This window comes from Anser brachyrhynchus (assembly GCF_964034855.1).
Source record: "Anser brachyrhynchus genome assembly, chromosome: 4".
Taxonomy (NCBI): Eukaryota; Metazoa; Chordata; class Aves; order Anseriformes; family Anatidae; genus Anser; species Anser brachyrhynchus.
Window position 1 is genome coordinate 56,836,919 of NC_137698.1, and position 16,282 is coordinate 56,853,200.

Sequence of the window (16,282 nt, forward strand, 5' to 3'; positions counted from 1 at the left end):
AGCTTTCAAGATAGCGTAGTTGTTTTACATATTAGTCCACTAGCGTAAGTTTTGTCCTGCATAAATAAAATATTCTTCAAATAAATTTTAATCCCATTTTAAAAAATAAATAGGAGAGAGTTATTAAGCTGTTAAGAAGAACGTTAGGTTTTATATTTTGTAAAGATATGGTTTATCTTTGAACTATAGATGTGTCCATATATCCATAAGACATCATAAAATAGGAATAGCTGTATTGTATTGAAGAACCAACAAATACAATATTTTATCTACAAAATAGTGGCCATAAATCATTTTAGAAAGAATAATGTAGTAACAACAAACTCATACAATGACACTTCCCTAAACATCCAGGTCGCTGAGTTTTAGAATTTCCTCTTGCCAAAAAACAATACAAACTACTTGTTACAGCAGAGCAGTTCACAAATGAATGAAAATTTACTCTAAATTTTTTACCCTAGATTTTTAAGTTATGTTAATGACTGAAGAATATAGTAATCACTCCCAGTATCACAGAAGCACGGTATTATAGTAGTTTACCTGAAACATGGAAAATATTATGAAAATACAAACTTAATTTTGATTAGGTTTCCTTGGGTAGAACTCCTGTGGTCACAAAATATAGATCGCATTGCATTAGTTCTGACCTTAACAGTCCATTTAAAAACAAAAATGAATTCTCATTTTTCCTGTTTTCTTTCTGACTGGTTCATAGAATGTACATTACGTATAATTAGGATACTTCTCTTGCTTTATATTCTGTGGAAAAGAACATAATAGTGAAGTATTTAAACTTTGCTGATTCCACAAAGAAATCAGGAGCTAGAATCCTATTTTTATACATGGTATTCTAGTAAAAAACACATCTTCTTAAGCAACATGCAAAACCAAACAATATGTAAAACATAACACCCATACTGTCCTCCAAGAGCAAAAGTACACCTTCACCTTATCAGGGGATAAAGAGATTCAGCATAACCTATCACAGGGGAATGTAAAACTTTGAAAGAGTAGTTGAAGTAACAGCTTTGCATGTGTGCATTCAATGCAAACAAATACCAGGTACAAAAACAAACAACAACAACAACAACAAAAAAACAGCTTGTAGATATATTAGAATTAGTAAGTTATGGAAAAAAAGTATCTTGTACAAAATTAATGTTTATTGCAGTCACATGGAAAAAAACAAAGATGCAAGAGATGCTATTTAATTAGGCAGCAGCTTCATTAAGGTAATTCTTTTGGGAACACCTTGCAATAATTTACTATTTAGTGCAGTTCATGATCCCTTTCTTAATAATTCCTACTTGATGGAAGGCTCTATGCCTCTTAATGGAGAATACTCAGCTTTTGTGTGGGTTACTGCTAATTTTCCTTTTTTTCCTGAAGGTTCTTTTTGTTTCTTTGTTTGTTTCTCTATATCAGACAGCAAGGGATTACAGATTCACTCCCAAGCTGATTTTGAGGGTGCTTCATTTTAAGTCAAGTTTTCACTCCAGTTTTTCAGAGTACTAGATGACTACATGCCCCATGGAATAACAACCTTTAATAGACAGCCTAACTGGTGAAGAATCCAAAATTCATATCCTTATTATTTCTGAGAAAGCTAATAGCTACTTATTTAACATTGAATTTAAACATGTTATTAATCCAATTTAATCATAAATTAATCAGATTTAGACCTCATCTGATTAATCAAAATTAAAATTTTCATTTTTAAAAGAATCCTTCTGGTTCATAATTAATATATTTCCTGGACATATGTTGACTGATTAACATAACATAACATAACATACACAGGCTTTTGTATTGGGCTTACATGGCAAGGTTTTGGTAGCGGGGGCTGCAGGGGTGGCCTCTGTGAGAAGAGCCCAGCAGCTGCCCCATGTTAGATACGAGCCGGTTCCAGCTGGCTCCAAAGGGACCCTCTGCTGGCCAGAGCTGAGACGATGTTGTTTGCGCCTCTGTGAGAGCAGATTTAAGAAAGGGAAAAAAAAAATGCACAAGAGCAGCTGGGAGAGTGAGGAGTGAGAAACAGGCCTGCAGGCCCCAGGCCTGCAGGAGGAGGGCAGGAGTTGCCCCAGGCACGGTGCACAAGTTCCCCTGCGGCCTGTGGAGAGGCCCCTGGTGGAGCAGGCTGTCCCCCTGCAGCCCATGGGTCCCACACGGAGCAGATCTCCACGCTGCAGCCCGTGGAGGAGCCCCCGGTGGAGCAGGTGGATGTGGCCTGGAGGAGGCTGCGGCCCATGGAGAGCCCCCGCAGGAGCAGGCCCCGGGCCGGAGCTGCAGCCCGTGGAGAGGAGCCCAGCAGGAGCAGGAGTCTGGGGGGAGCTGCTGCCTGTGGAGGACCCATAGTAGCCATTTTCATAGGCTTTTTATATATTCTGTGGGTTTACGCGGCTTAATGTGGGACATGCTGTATGTTATGCAGGATATTGTTCATATGGCCAAGAATATAGACCAAGAATGTATCAGCAGAGTCTAGGATTTCCAGTTAGGTCTAAAGATACCTCAGATGCTACAGTACTGAAAGTTGCAGCTGGTAAATTTCATGAAGCTTGCTCTTCATTTTATTCACAGCTTTTTCCAGAGCACAAAGGACTGACTGCGTAGTAATTTTCAGTGTTCTTCCTGGGGACCCAGGAGTTGGACTCGATCTTTGTGGGTTCCTTTCAACTCGGATATTCTATGATTCTGTGATTCTGTGTTGGAGGAGTTTGCTACTGATGGATGGACTTTGTGGTACAGACCCATATTTGGAGCAGTTCTTGAAGAGCTGCTGCCTGTCGGAAGCCCACACAGGATCAGTTTGGGAAGGACGGCATCCTGTGGGAGGGACTCCACTCTGGGGCAGGGGCAGAGAGTGACTGTGAAGGAGTGGCAGAGACAAAGTATTATGGACTAACTACAACCCGTATTCCCCATTCCCCTGCACTGCTCAGGGGGAGGACATGGAAGAGAGTGGATGAGGGGAAGGAGTTTTTAGTTTGCTTTTAGTTTCTCACTGCTCTAGTCTGTCAGTGATAGGCAATAAATTATATTAATGTCCCCACACTGTGTCTGTTTTGCTCATGATGATAATTGTTAAGTGATCTCCCTGTCCTTATCTCAACCTTTGAGCCCTTTCCATCGCATTTTCTCGCCCTTTCCCTTTGAGGAGGGGGAGTGCGAGAGTTGTTGTGGTGGAGCTCAGCTGCCCAGCTGGGTAAAACCAGATTTCCACTTCCTAGTCAGTATTATCTATCAAATAATTTAGGAAAAGTTTACAGCCAATATGCAAGTTATCTCTTAATTTGCTTTAAAATTCTTTTTATAAGATGCTTGAAAGATCAAATCCTTAAACATCCCATACTGTCCCTAGCTTCCAACTTTGGTTGCTTCCAACTACCAAACAATTTCAAAATGCATTTATGCAATATCTGTCCAATGACGTTCTAAGCAGAACCAGAAATAAATATTTACCCTCACTTCCCATTTCTTTTCCTCTGTATCTCAACGATCTGCTGGTGTGCAGAAATGCTTTAACATCTGAGGTGCAGTAGCATTCTAAGGGGAATTGACTTCCTACCTGAAGGCCAATTATTTAACTGTTGTATGTGGATCAAATGAGAAAGGAACTCAGAAGCTTTCATTTCTACATTGAACAGATTTTGTGCAATTCTAGGACAGGGAAACAGCTGCAGCTTTCATTAAGGGGAAAAATGTACATTTTAATCAATTCAGTACTCAAAATATCAACTCATTTCTTTGTGATACCTTTCGGATGTACTAGAAAAAGACAGACTTTTTTGGGGATGAGAAGAAATGTAGAATTAGACTATCAACCCACCAGAGTTCATTGAAGTTCTGTGTAATGAACAGAATTCTCTTAAGTCCTGGTGAGCTAACACTGAGTAGATCAAAGCCTAGAAAAATTCTTCAGAAGGTAGAGTTTATTAAAAACAAAAAAAATCCCTGAATGAATGTATAGCTTCTGAAATGTTCTGGTTTGACAGCCCTAGAGAACAGAGTCATATCAATTCATCCAAATAAAAGGTACAGTGGAAGTAACAGCATAGTAGCTGTCCTCTATTTCTACCATAATGTGAGAGAGAGGATGGATGAGTGCGTCAGAACAACCAGAAAGAAAATATGTCTAAAGTTGGAAAAGCTAAGTGGATCTGTTGGGGTGAATGTATATTTTTTATAATATAGAAAACTCATGCACAGCAAGCTCTGAAAGAAAAAAAAAAAAGGGCGGGGGGGGGGGGGGTGGGGCGCTGCAAAAAGAGCCTGACATTGAATTCAGTTTACTAGGAAGTTGAATTCAGTTGTCTAACTTTATTCAGGTAATTCTAATAAGAGTACAGAGGCCAGGTTTAGACACTGTGCTTCTGGCTTAAATAGTACATATGGCTGTCATCCCAACTCTTAGTCCAAATGAAGTGGAAGAAGATGGCAAACGAATTCATGATCTAGCAAGTGCTACTGGATTTCTCTGTATCTGCTAGTTGGCTTATGCTAGCAGCTGAGTAGTTTTCACTGGAGCAGTAAGGTAGATCACTCGATTTCAAATTCATCAGAATATTATACAGGCTATAAAAATGTAAGCTGAAGGGAACAGATGAGAAAAAAACTTTGTCATGTAGAAAATGTATTTGTTTTCATTGACAAAACTCACCAAAGAATGGCTAGCAACACTTTGTCTTCTGATAACAGCCTTCAGCATCTGCTTTTATTTCTATAAATTTCTCTATTTCTATTCTTTCTAGTATCAGCATACTTATGATGGTGCTCTTTATAGGATGAGAGATTTCAAATAACAATGAGAGTGGCTACATTTCTAGCAGATTCAAAAGCTAAAGTGTTCTTTATAGTAAAATGATTAAGAGAACTAAAGAAAGAAATTGGTTAGCTTGGTTCTCTATAGGCAGCATGGCATACAAAAATAAATAAAAATACATGGATATACTGAAAGTGCTAGTAATGCATATGGTAATGTCTGAAGCAAAGTATGCTAATGTTATCTGTTTCTAAATGCAATCTAAGCAAAGAACTAGAAGAAAAACAAACCATTGGAACATATCGTATCAGTACCTTCAATGCTTTTCACCTTTTGCTTTACAAGTAATTTATTTCTCTCCCCTTCCTTCATAGTGTTGTATAATCAACGTGGTGTAGTGTAATCTTACGGCGGGATAGAAAACCTTTAACAGCAAGTCTCTTGTGTTATGGTTCACTTTGACCACAGCAACAGATGTATAAAAATGACTGCATTATGGTAATGGATGAAAGTAATACAGCCTGCTGCATACTAAGGGAACTCTTGTAGATTGCATTTTACTATCCTTTTGTAACTGCTGTATTTAATTACTTGGATGACATTCCTCCTGCAGTGAGAAGGAGGTTTTATACCATATCACTGAAGTTACACAAGAGAAACATTTGGCCCAGGACTAGAGAACACTTCCCTAACTACTTAGACACAGGCATTTCAAAAGAGGGAAAATGGAAGTCATTATTTAACAACAGACTTCCCCTTATCATAGGGCAGGAAGTTATTAATGAATTGAATGAATAATATGGAAGCTGTAATCACCTAGTGTTTTCATATCTTACCGAGAAGCGTCAAAAGATGCAGTGCCAGAATTATTCTAAACCCATTTCCTTCCAGTTCTCTTTATCATACACAGGCTTAGCAGTTGACAAAGTGCTACTTGCCAAAAACTGATGTTAGCTGGTATTGTATTGGCCCAAAAGAGCAATCATCATTTTAGCTAATAAGGTTATAATGACTCTTCCTGCCATTACAGTTCATAGTGGGCAGAAGACCTATAGCAGGTGGATTGAGACTTCTTACTAACAAGCTATCATCAGTGTAGTCATGTTGTGTCAGTAAGAAAACTGCTGTCACATATTCCCTACTTCACAGATTTTCTTCACTTGGATGCCTTGCGTCTAAGGTAGGTATTTTTGCAGTTGACATTTGTTTAAGCAATTTAGAGTTGTCCTGGGAATATAACCCAACTCTCAGAATTACAGTACTGATGGGGGAGATAAAGAAAAGTCTTCCATAAATTTTTCTATAAAAAGATTGAAAAGAAAATAAAAACTTAAAAAAATACTCAGCTTACTTTAAAAGGTAGGGTAGGTCAAAACAGAGATGGTGGTCAAGCAATGTTGGTGTTATTGGCAGATTTCCATTGTCTCAATTTCAATTTAGCTTTTTCAATTTATGCCTGATGAGGATTTGGACCAGTATCTCTGATAAGAAAACTCTTTGCGGTATGCACTGATACCTTGCAGCAAGTGCCTCGTTTAATTTTAGTTCAAAGTAGAACTGATTTGGCTGGCACGTAGGCTGTAATATCAAATTCAAGTCAACAGATCACGTCTGATGTTACTGATATTTATTCAAAAGTCTTAAAACACCAATATTTTTTTCTTTACTGACCCCCTGCTGTTCTTTAAAGTCCAGAGGGAATTTTACTTTAACATCCAAAGAGCTTTTTTTTTTTTTTTAACATATTTCACACATTTTCCGCTAGCTCTTTGTTCAGATGTTGAAGTACCAAACACAAGATTGTTGTCATTTTGACAACCACATTACGTTCTCAGATACACATGAATTCCTGCTGCAGAGTTGAACAGGCAAGTGGTTATTCTGTGACAACAGTACTGATAAGAGGAGGTGAACAGATTGTCTTTATGTCTGTATTTGCTTGTGTGCCATGATTTCTGGTAGGTTACAGAAGGGTCATGTTAGGCTGCCCCTACTACTTATTTTATCTTCTTTTATATTTTCCCCATTGATTGTTCTACAGTGTTTCTGCAAATAGAAAGATCGTGAATGGGCCTCTGTTAACAACAATCAGAGCTTATAAACCTTTACATTCTTATTTATTTATTTATTTTGTAGTACCCCTTCTGTTAATCTTTTCTATCTCTAGGACTGTCACTGTACAGTTAATGAAGTTTTGTCAAAGCTCCTCTCTTACCTGCTGAGTAGCTCTTACATCACTTAGGAAAAAAATAAATATTAAAGATTTGTTCCAGTCTGACTCCATTTGTCATGTCCATTTGGCTGGGACAGAGTTAATTGTCTTCATAGAAGCTCACACAATGCTGTGTTTTGGAGTTTTGACAAAAATAGTAGTGATAACACACCGATGTTTTTACAGTGCTCACACAGAGACAAGGACTTTTCAGCGTCTGGTGCTGCCCTACCAGCAAGGAGGCTGGGGGTGCACCAGGAGCTGGGAGGGGACACAGCCAGGACAGCTGGCCCACACTAAATCATTCTCAGCAATAGCAGCTGGAGAAAAGGAGGAGGAAGGGGAGGACATTTGGAATGGTTGTGTTTGTCTTCCTAAGAAACCATTACATGTGATGAACCCTGTTTTGCTGGGAATGGATGAGCGAGTGAACCATTTAAAAGAAAATAAAAATAAAGAGGTTCTAACAAGCTGTTTCACAGAAAAAATAAAAATGTTTAATTTTGAAACATTAATTGAAATAGTGTCTATGACCAGTTTGTGAAAATATTCATGTTACTCTCTGCTATTTTTTTTTTCTGAGAAATGTTTAGAATATTCCCCCTCATATTTCTAGCTACTACTGTTGATAGTAAAACAAAGTTTATGATCATAATAATATTCTTCTGTATTCTTATTCTGTTTTTACCAAATAAGTTTTATTATTACTGCTAATGTGATATTGATAATGACAGGCATCAAAACGGAGAGTGAAAATATTATTATAAATGGAAGGAGTGGCAGGAGAAAATAGGTCTTATACCCCAAATCCCAAATAAAAATAGCAAATATTTTGCATTTTTTCCTCCACCTATATGAGTATCTTTTGTTATTTTACTATGAGTTTTATTATTATGAAGAGGAACGAGGAGTTATCTTTCTATATTTAAATCATAGTGTCCTTTCATAAGGAAATAATGAAACAGTTGAACAAAGAAATATAAGATAATTAAGTAACCTTAAACTCAATATAATTAACTGCCTCTTTGGAAAATGGCCTTGGGCCATTTACTTTGGAACAGTTATAGAACCACCAAGGTGAAAAGCTCATCTTTCACTCCTAGGGTTATATTTTCACTTCAGTGTTACCCCATTGAGCATCTGGATAAAGGTGAAGCTTGAGGAGGTGACAAGGAAGGTGACTCTTACTGCAGAAATTGATGGTAGAGTTCTCCTTAGCCAGATTAATGGCTTGAATCACCGACTCAGAGTTGTCCTTCTGTATCCAGAAATGCCAGTAATTTCTAGTGTCCTTTTATCAACATCCTTTGCTACACAATTAAAACAAATATTTTGAGATAACTCAACCTTTTGATTTTAAACACACAATACAGGAAAAATCTGCCAAACCATCTGTAACTTAAGTAAAATCTATTTTAAAATATATTTTGTATTATCATCGCTTATTTTATTATTTCTAATAGGAAATATTTGTACATAAATAAAATTAGATATATTGCATGAACACAGTTCAGCAACTGTTTTTCACTTTATATTTTTCACCTTATATGTTTTTCCCCCTTTTAGTAACATTTGTTAAGATACAAAAGAATAGAATGTCTTGCTCTAAAATGCATGCTAGTAAAAATTCAGTGATATGACAATAATGTTGTAAAATATATTTTAAAATATTTTGTCACAAAATTCAGAGATACAACAATATAATATTATTCAGTGACTACAACAAAAAAGGCAGTAAATTATAATGCCATAACATAAGGTTTCCTCATAGCCTAAATATAAATAGGAGAAATTGGCTATTGTACTTGCTACCAAATATTTTCCAAAACCTTTTACAGAAAAAAAAAAAAAAGTGAAATATTGTCAAAAGAGCAAGATGTTCAGTGACAAAATTATAAAATGAGAATTTAAAAGAACAGCAGTACATACTAAATAGGCTGATGCTTGAAAATATTAATGCATAAATTGAACATCTTATTAAAAACTATAATAGCTCCAAATGATGTAAGAGAATTTGTATCATGATGGTTGTTCTTCATGGAAAATAAACATACAAATTTAGGTTTCAGAAAGAGTAACTATATAGTCAGAGCCAACCCTTTAATGTACATATTCAGATTAATACTGTAAGTAGCATATAGATATGTCAACTTGTTCTCATCATTAATTCTCAAGTTTAACACAAAAGTGAATCATTTAGTTCTTGTGTTTCTTGTAAGAAAAGAGACTTACTGCAAAGATATTATCACTTTATTTCAAGGTGAAGGGCTGCGTTCTTAAAATAGATTAAAACGGGAAGAGGAGCAAGAAATGAAAGCAAACAATGTGATCAAATGAAGAGTAGATCTCAAAAAGATATGATATATATCCCCTGGTGGAATCAACAGCCTTAATACATGATACAGGAGACAGTCAGGACTTTAACAATGGAATTCACGATAAACAATTCCCTCATTAATGTAAGCTGCCTAAAATAATAAGCAGAAATAACGGGGAAGAGCAACATGGTTATGCCCACATGGAAAAGTGTCTATCTTTTTGTCTCCCCTGAAGTATTTAATTTGCTATACAACATTTGTATTTTTGGAATCATAAAATCACTAAATGGTTGAGGTTTTAAAGGGCCTCTGGAGGTCATCTCATAGACTGTTTTGGGTCAGAAGGGATGTTAAGGATCATCAAGTTCCAACACTCCTGCCATGAGCAGGAACACGTTCCAGTAGACCAGGTTGCTCAAAGCCCTATCCAGTCTAGCCTTGAACACTTCCACAGCTTCTCTAGGCCACCTGTTCCTGTGCCTCACCACAGTCAGAGTAGAGAATTTCTTCCAAATCCTCTAATCTAAATCTACCCTTTTTAATTTAAAAACATTGTTCCTTGTCCCATCAGTACACTCCCTGACAGAGTCCCTCCCCAGCTTTCCTGTAGGCCCCCTTTAGGTACTGGAAGGCTGCTGTTAGGTCTCCCCGGAGCCTTCTGCAAGCTAAACAAATGCAGTTCGCTCAGCCTATCTTCATAGGACAGGTGCTCCAGCCCTTTGATCATCTTTGTGGCCCTCCTCTGTACTCACTCTTATAGGTTCATGTCTTTCTTATGTAGGGGATCCCAAAGCTCAACACAGTACGACATATGGGGTCTCACAAGAGCAGAGCACATGGGGAGAATCACGTCCTATGATTTGCTGGTTGCACTTCTTTTAATGCAGTTCAGGATGCGGTTGACTTTCTGGGCTGCAAACGCACATTGCCAGCTCATTTTGAGTCCCCTGTTTAATCAAGACCACCAAGCAGGATGGTTGCCCAGGACCATGTCCAAATGGCTTTTGAATAACTCCAAGGAGGGAGACTTCACAACATCCCTGGGGAGCCATCCCTGGGGAGCCTATATCAGTGCTCAGTCACCCACTCAGTAATGTTTCCTCCTTTGTTTCAGTTTGTGCCCGTTGCCTCTTGTCCTCTCCTTTTTTTTCTGAAAGGAGCCTGTCTCTATCTTCTGTGCACCTTTCCCTCAAGTATTTATGTACATTGACAAGATTCCAGGCTGAACAGTCCCAGCTCTTTCAGCTTTTCCTGATAGGAAAAGTGCTCCAGGCTCTTCACCATCTTTGTGGCCCTTCATTGGACTCTCTTCAGTATGTCCATACCTCTCTTGTACGGGGGAGCCCAGAACCGGACCCAGCACTCCAGGTGTATCTTACCAATTCTGAGTAGAGGGTAAGGATTACTTCTTTTGAGCTGCTGGCAGTGCTTTTCCTAATGCAGCGCAGGATACCATTACCATTCATTGTCACAAGGGTGCATTGCTGACTCGTGTTCTGCATGGTTTCTATTGGGACCTACAAGGCCTCTTCTGCAAAGCCGCTTTCCAGCTTTGGTCCCTGCCAAACCTTTAGTGCAAGTAAAATGTCATCTGTAACAAATAATCTTTGACTTCTGTTCCAGAGTTCTTTGCTCCCTAGACAGAATCAGTAGCATGAATTCTGTAGAGATTGAGGAGGTATGTAAATATTCTTCACCATGGGCTTCCATTAAACTTATGATAACAAAAGAAATATTTTGTGTGCTGTTAATGGGTGTCTGTGTCACAAGTGAGAGAACTGAGGAAAAGCATCATGAATGCTCCAAATCCCACTCTCCAACATCCTAAAATATAAAGAGATGAAATTAAAGATGGCTCTTGTAACTGGTAGTGAATATAGATGAAAAAGTGACTTTTTTATCTTAGTAAGAAGTCAGAAAATGGCATGTTCTATAAAGACAGCTATTAGTCTGAAGTCAGTTTGTGGAAGACTGGAATAGTGCATAAATGTATATAAGATGAGAAATCAAATGAAAATATTTAAGTTGATAAACTATGCCCAAAAGTATAGTTTTTGGTAGGTCTGAGTTATGGTGACAATGGCTGACTGGAATAAGAATTACTGAATAAATAAATCAGCTTCTATGTCTATCAGTCTTAGATTTAAAGATATATATATATATATATATATATATTTATTTTGTTTCACAGCACAAAGTATCTTGAATGACCAAAATGATCTGAGGCAATCTTACAGACCTATTTAGGAAACAGTTTACAAACTGGAATGAAGTCTATGTTGAACAAACTTGAAAGGCATTGAAAGTTTGATTTAGGCAAGCATACAAAGTGTGAATATTTATTTGAACCTACTTGTAGCTTGTTTTTATTCTGGATCTAAATGACTCTTTCAAAGCTATATTGGATGTATGGTTGTAGCAAAGGAGAAAATATTAGCAGCTTTTCAAGTGTTTTAGTTTGAGCTGGCAAGGAATAGTTTTCTTTTGCCAGTAATATTTGCAAGATTTTGAAGTTTTTCTTCTTCTCTACCTGTAAAATACTGATATTTTGTCATGAAGAAGAATAAAAAAATGAAGGCAAATGGAGAGGGAGACAGAGAGTACACCATAAAGTATTGAAAGGGTGAGGGTGGTTACCCAGAGTGTGGGCTCAAAGTCCATGTGTTACTTATTATATGCTAGGAAAATTGCTAATTGACCATGTAGTGAAAAATGTTTTTTATTCCTTAAAACTATTTTTGAACAGAAATACATGAAAGGAAATATTGGAAAAGTTTTAAAAAGAGTTCTTGCAGGTATTCACTGATAGGAACATGTCCTATAGATTCAAACAAAACCCGTGTAAAGAATTAACTATAGATAAGACTTATGTGGGCGGTAGGCTATTTATGTTACCTTGAACATCAGTTGTGAGGAAAGGCTTAGAAATTATTTTAAGACATCAAGTGAGGAATACTTTGAAGGACTCAGCTTGATTAGGAGCAGAAAAAAGTTTTGGGAAAAAAAGAAATTTGTGCATTGCTCTTTTTTTTTTTTTTTAACAAGAATACCACTGAAACTTCTGAGTTGAGGAGAAGAATTGAGCCTGTACAGTTAGACATCTTTTGAAAATATTTTCTTTGCAGGTGTGGAAGTTTTATAGAAATAAATTCCTGAAGCAATATGCTGATTCCTTGGACTAAAGGATAATTATTAAAATGACCATCTTACAGCAAAGTATAACTAGAAGAATACCTATGTCAGGATGGAATTGTTTCTTTTCAAAAAAGAGAAGATGAAAGAACAATTACAGATTATGCAAAATGGTAATGGCATTCACCATTAGGTAGGAAATTCATATTCATGTTTCTCTTCAATTATGAAGAGCGGAGATGTAAAACTGCCTAAGTTTTGTCTTGATCGAGAGCTGTGACTATAGGGCTATTGCCTATCCTAACTTCTGTTTACTTCTAACACTACAAAGTTTACAAATGCTACTATATATTTTCATAAATAATATTTTTCATTAATTTATAAAATATTTGATTTTCAAAAATTAGGCTTTTTTAATAAAACACATTTTTTTCCTTGCCAGTCCTAAACATGCTGACATTGTAACATTACAGTAATTGTTTATGAAAAAAGGCCTCCAGGAAGGGCAACTGTTTTCAGATTTAATATATTATTAACACAATTTCAGAGTGTATCCTAAAATTACAATACACTTTTCAAATATGTGGCTTAGGATTCAAATTTAGAAATTGCAGGTTTCTCTCTTCAGACTGTCAGGGTTAGCTTTTTGTTTGCCACATCATTTGCAGAATTTTGCAAGCTTACTACAAATCAGAATGGAATGGTAACCCAGGGAAAAAGCAGGAAAACTGTGAATTTGGGATAAAGGCATAGTTTTCTAGCAAGTAGATTCTATCATTTATATTTTATCACAATTATTATTATTACTGGGATAATAAGAGGTTATTACATTTGAATATTCTCTCTCTAAACAAAGAATTAACTAGAAAGCCAATCTTTGTATTTTTTTTCCTCTGAGCCATTAACTAATTCTTGTTAATATGAGTAAAATATATTTTCCTTTGATTTTCTTTCAAGTTTCTATCAGGCAAGAAATCAAGAAGCAAAGTTGTCTAATAGAAAAAATGGATAGCTAAGTTTCACTGCTGAGTTACTGGTAACACAAACATTTGCATCTGCAAACCTACTCAATGTCATATAAAAGAAAGTACTGATAGCTATGCAAAAACTTTCCGTGTAGAGATGGACCTTTGAAATTCAGTTACAATTAATTTTGTTTGTTTTTCCTTTGTAATTCTGTATTTTTGACTCATGAGAGTTAACAGCAAGGTTATTCAAGACACCAGTAGATTTTCATTTATTTAAAATGTCGTATAATATTGAGAAGGAGCCTGAGAAATGGACAACAGCTGTTGGCAAGGCAATGTGTATGGTAATGTTATAGAGTATTTCATTCTAAAACCATTAAACAAGGTAACATAGAGCAAGCAGGATGGGAGTAGCCAGAGAAGAGAGTGTAACGATAGTTATGAGAAATGAATCATTCATGATAAATCAGTTCCCTAATGGAAACTGCAGAATCTAAAGGTGTTTCAGTGTATTGGCTTTTGTGTTTTAATTTAGTAAGTTAAATAATTTGTAGGACTGATATTTAAGAAAACAAATTATTAATGTTTCCAATTATTTTCCATAAGCTACCATTAAAGAAGGTGGCATATGAATAAATACTAACTCAAATGTTTCGCTGTCAGTGCCTAAATGATGTCCGCGATGCAAGGATTTGTGTAAATATCAGAACTTCATCTTGTAGAGCAGTAACAAAAAGGGCCTCTTAAACCTCCCTTATGAAATCATTTCTGTTTGGAAATTACGAGTGTGAATCAGGAAAAATGATCTTCCAAAAATATTATCATAATTAACTATAAGTTTTAGTTTGAGCATAATATAATAAGTATGAATGCAATAAGTATATTCAGTGAATATGGCTGCAAAATATTCATATTTTTCCTATTAGGTAAAAATTGCTATATTGAGCAATATCCTTATGACACTATAAGACTAATTTCTTTGTCTTAGCAAGAAGCAGGTAAAAACAAATATGTCAATTCTAAATGGGGAAGATAAGAATCTTCCAAGATCATGTGACTAGTTTGCAGTAGTTCTCTATTTCATTGTGTTACAAAACAGACTTTAAATTATTGTTCTTGTTCTTTTAATCTCCAGGCTACTCTAATAACTTATCACACACAAAAACTACTAATAATTTACCATGCTACACAGATATTTAAACACATTTTAATAGGGAGAAATAACTATATTGTGAGGAAAGAGTGTTTTTAAAAGCTAAAATATTCTGATGATTAGATCATATAATTTCCCTGGCATTATTTAGCTTTCATTGCATTGAAACTGATAGACATTGTGCAACTATTTGTAAAGGCAGGATACGTTTATTTATGTTTCTAGTTCCCTATCAGTTTTCTTATTTAAAAAGCTAGTTGATGTTTTGTTCTCTCTAAATAAATAACTTACTTGTAATCAAGTTCAACATCTGCTTCTCCCCTTCTTGGCATTCTGCACGGAATTAAAAAATTGGTGGCGGAAACCCATTTTTGGTAATCGTCTTTGGATCAAGCCACACCTTCCTTTATGTTAGTCCTGAATCTGAAAGGACTTTGGCCAGGACACGGCAGTCTTTCACTGGGATCTCTTCAAAATTTTGCAAAAGGCTGCAAATTATTCATCACTGACAAAAGTCCTGTGCCAAAGCTTGAGCTTGGAGCCTGGAGGAGTTCAAGTTGCAGTGGTTTCTTGGGTTGCTCAGTAACAAAGTCAAAGCTCCATCTTCCACGCTCATTTTTCTTCCCATAGGGATATTTCTTTCAGAGACAGGGAGAAGCAAACGCTCTGTTTGGTTGTCTGGGCCAAACTCACTGCACTTTTAGTTACTGCCAGATTGTCACTTGTGTCCTTACAATTCTGGAGCCACCAGAATGTTCCTTCTTCCCAGTACTCCACTGAGGTCCTGGAACAATCTCTCCTTTTAGATATATTATTGTAGGCTGTCTGCAGATGGGCAGGTTACACTCAAGTGATACTTTAAACTATTCATTGAAGCTAAGGTTTACGGGTGAAATTCTTGCGCTATTCCATTATGCTTACATTGGATAAGAGAGACACACAAGTGTGAAAACTCTAAAATGCTTAGTTATCTACTTAATATTTTTCTTTACAGGAGTTGTTGATGACTAATGCAGGCAGGTGTCAGGTATGTATTAGGAACAGAAAGATAGTATCAGGACTGCTGCTGGGGATAAGGGGGCCTTTTAAACTTGGAATCTTTGTACAACATTCCAAACATTCCAATTCTCCATCAAAACAGACTGTCTATTAGTTAGATTAGGGTCCCCTATCCATAACTTTTCATCTTCAGAAAGCTTCAGAAATAATTGAAAGCCATTGATGAAAGGATTTTGTTCTGTATCTCTCAGTGGTGTGTCATAAAATTTCACTCTTTAGTATTTTACTTTTTGGAAAAGTGAAGGCAAAGGTTTTATGACAATTGTGCATCCCTCACACATGTTTCTTTGCACTAATTTTATTCTTTAAAGTTTTTATTACATCTTATGAAAGTGACGTGTTAACTCCTCATGCCCCAAATTCACACTTGTTGGTATGAATCCTTTTATTCCTAAACACCACATCCTGCACATTTTTGTAACTGAGAAGTTCAGTACAATGATAACTGGATGTTGCCAGTGGAAAGACTGGGGACTCCCTTGGGGGACTTGAAAGTTGTGCTCTGATAGATCTTGATGATGAATCATTACTAAGCTGGGAAAAAAATGGTAGTAACTCAATAAAATTTTCACACACATGCTTTTAATTTGATAAACAACTGTTTAAGGACATATAAAATGTATGTTCATAGTTTTGGAAGAGAATGAAAGCTACTCTTTCAGAAAATAGTTCTACAAC

The 16,282-nt window shown here is 36.3% G+C and overlaps 1 protein-coding gene across 1 annotated transcript in view; it reads left to right on the plus strand.

Annotated features, from left to right (window-relative positions):
• The window catches only part of LOC308193833 (uncharacterized protein), a 568,958-nt gene that overhangs the window by 269,682 nt on the left and 282,994 nt on the right, over positions 1–16,282 (plus strand). The window lies entirely within an intron of this gene.